Genomic DNA, 3364 nt, shown 5'->3' on the forward strand with positions numbered 1-3364 from the left:
GGAGTCACACAACAAGCTATGTTTGTTAGGTTTAGGTTTGGCTGGAGATAACGGCAAATGCAAAATATCAGTGGCTAAACCAAGCTAGAAATTAATTTCTCTCTCATATACGAGATACCAGGTCTGATATTGTGGTTTATGGTGTCATCAGATACCTGGGATCCTTCTTTCTATTCTCAAGGTCACTTCATGGCCCAAAATGGCTCCAGTTGTCTCGTTTTCATCCTAGGCTGGAGGAAAGGGCAGAAAGGGTCTTCTCTTGGATCAATCTGGTCCCTTTAAACAGACTTCCTGGAGCCCTGTGGAAACTTTCATGTCTCATTGGCCATGATTTCATCATCAAATCTAGCCTCAAGGGAGCCTGGGAAATTCAGTATCTTATACTGGGAGGCAATGTGCCTAGCTAAAAATCAAGATTCTGGTCCTAACGAGGAAAAGGAGAAAGGAAATGCTGGGGGTTATCAGTCTTCTGTGCCGCACAGGTAGTACTAGAAAAGCAATGGCTTTAAAATCCCTCCATTCTTTTGGTATGTGAAAATGCTTTGCAAATTATTAAATATTTAGGCAACGTAATCTGGTTTCTAATGGGTTGTAAGAGTTTGAAGTGATGCAAAGACAGGGCACTATTTGGTGAGAGATTAAATGAGCAAATTGGGAGTATTCAAATCGTAGTGTCTTTTTCTCCTGATAAATAACTTAAACATTGTGACCATATATCTGAATTTTTTTTTTTTAATGAGAATGTATAGTCTGGCATCTCATCTGAGTCTGGCAATAGATCAGAATATTGTGAAGTCATTTTGCAATATGTTATTAGACTCACTTTCTGTTCTGTTGAGAATTTATTCAATTGAATAAAAACATAGAAGGTACCTGCTATGTGTAAGGCATTGTAGTAGAAAATACCTGAAAAACTAGCAAAAGGGAAAATGGCATACCTTATTTTTAAAAAGGAAAAAAAAAGGCCAATCCATTAGAATGTAAATTTCATGAGGACAGGAACTTTTGTCACTTTCATTCACTGCTATAACTGAAGGGTCTAGGACAGTGTCTGGCATACAATAGGAACCCAATAAATATTTGTTAATTGAATGAATGACTGAATGCATCCTAGAAAATGTTGACCTGTCTCCTACTCTAAAAAAACAAAACACAAATCAACTTGAAAGTATATATATGTATGTTTTTCTTTATTTTTTTTTTAGGCCACATCATGCGGGGCTCTAGTTCCCCAACCAGGGATCGAACCCATGCCCTCTGCACTGGGAGCACGGAGTCTTAACCACTGGACTGCCAGGGAAGTCCTTATATATGTATGGTTTTATAAATATGTTTCTGAGGAGTGGTATATTAAATCATACTTAGAGCTAATAATTTAAAGATGCCATATAAAGATTTTCAAAGAATGCTTTTATAAAGAGAATAATCACCCTTATTTTGTTTGTTTGACAAATCTAGTTTTTTTAATATGTGACACTTGCATAAAGTGGCCTCAACTCCACTTCAGTGCCCAGAAGAGACAGAATATGACTTAAAACTAACATAGTTTTTAAATATCATATCAGCTCTATAAAACTAATTTTTTCCTATGACAAAGTCATAGTGTTGGTGAATTAATGAATGAAATAAAGACTTTTTTCATACTTCTTCTTCCTATGAAGTATAAATCAAGGGAATCATTCTAGAGACTTCCCTCCCTCCATCATGTTCAACATCTACTAATTTTATATTTTAAAAATATTTTTATATATTTTATATTTATATATTTATTTATATTAATATTTATTTATATTTTATATTTTTATATCCTAAATATTTCTTGAAAATTCTCCTCTCTGCTATTACTCTTGTGGCTAGGTAGAAACCTTAGCACCTTCTCTGGATTTTTAAATCTATTTCCATATTTAATCATGTTATTCTTCTGTTAAAATCTTTCAGTGACTCTTCAGCAGTCAGCGACCCTCCTTAGCATGGCATGGGAGTCTTATGACCCCACTCTGTTTATTTCTCTAGCCTTATCTCTCATAATGCTCTGCTATACACTTTACAACAGTAACCCCTTTCATTTGGTTCAACTAATGTGTCCTCGGGAAGTCTTCCTTGAATCCCCAGAATTGGCCTTGTGTGACCTCACTGTGCTCCTGTGGCATACAGGACACACCTCTGTCATAGTACATACCACATTACACTTTATCCAAAGGACATATACTTCATGGTACCCGTCATCTAGTAGGTACTCAGTAAATCACTGGTGAATTGAACTCAGCTGGAAAAAATTTGATCTCCAGAAAACATTAGTTTGAAAGTTTTATTTAAATAATAGTTAATGTGATTATTATTTATTTTCTTCTTCTATTACAAAACTACTAATCTTCGGGTCTCACCAGAAGTATGCAGCAGGACACTCTGAACCCTTTGGCCTCCCACAAATAATATGTTCCCCAACAACTATTTTCTGGTGAAGCATAAAACATTTCTTATTGGTGAAAAATAGGACTTCCTAACATGTTAGAAAAAGTGGTTAGATAGTCAAAATGGGTTGGCACTCCTGATTTGTGGAGGTATGGATTTCTGAGATTAATTGCATTGGGAACATTTGCATTGCTGGCCTAGCCAAAGGAATCCTATTCAAAGATTAGAAGTGCTTAACTAAGTGCAACTTGGAGAAAATAGAAGAATCAATTTTTTGTCATTAATCATCTACATCATCATTTGAAAACAACAAATCAGAATAATCAGAGGGGCTTCCCTGGTGGCGCAGTGGTTAAGAGTCCACCTGCCAGTGCAGGGGACATGGGTTCGAGCCCTGGTCCGGGAGGATCCCACATGCCGCAGAGCAAATAAGCCTGCGTGCCACAACTACTGAGCCTGCACTCTAGAGCCCGTGAGCCACAACTACTGAAGCCCATGTGCCGCAACTACTAAAGCCCGCGTGCCTAGAGTCCGTGCTCCGCAACAAGAGAAGCCGCAGCAATAAGAAGCCCGCACACCACAACGAAGAGTAGCCCCTGCTACTCTTTGCTAGTGGCCCCGCTAGCCACAACTAGTGAAAGCCTGTGCCTAGCAACGAAGACCCAACACAGCCAAAAATAAAAATAAAATAAAAATAAAAAGAATAATCAGAGATCCTCAATTGACATTCAATCAACTGGAAATGTCATTGTGTCAAGAATTTAAAAAGAGAAGAAATTGGAGAAATGTGTGTTTAAAATCCATTAAAAAAAAAAACAGGGCTTCCCTGGCGGCGCAGTGGTTGAGAGTCCACCTGCCGATGCAGGGGACACGGGTTCACGCCCCGGTCCAGGAAGATCTCACATGCCGCGGAGCGGCTGGGCCCGTGAGCCGTGGCCGCTGAGCCTGCGCG

Source organism: Physeter macrocephalus, chromosome 13 (assembly GCF_002837175.3).
Source record: "Physeter macrocephalus isolate SW-GA chromosome 13, ASM283717v5, whole genome shotgun sequence".
NCBI classification, from domain to species: domain Eukaryota; kingdom Metazoa; phylum Chordata; class Mammalia; order Artiodactyla; family Physeteridae; genus Physeter; species Physeter macrocephalus.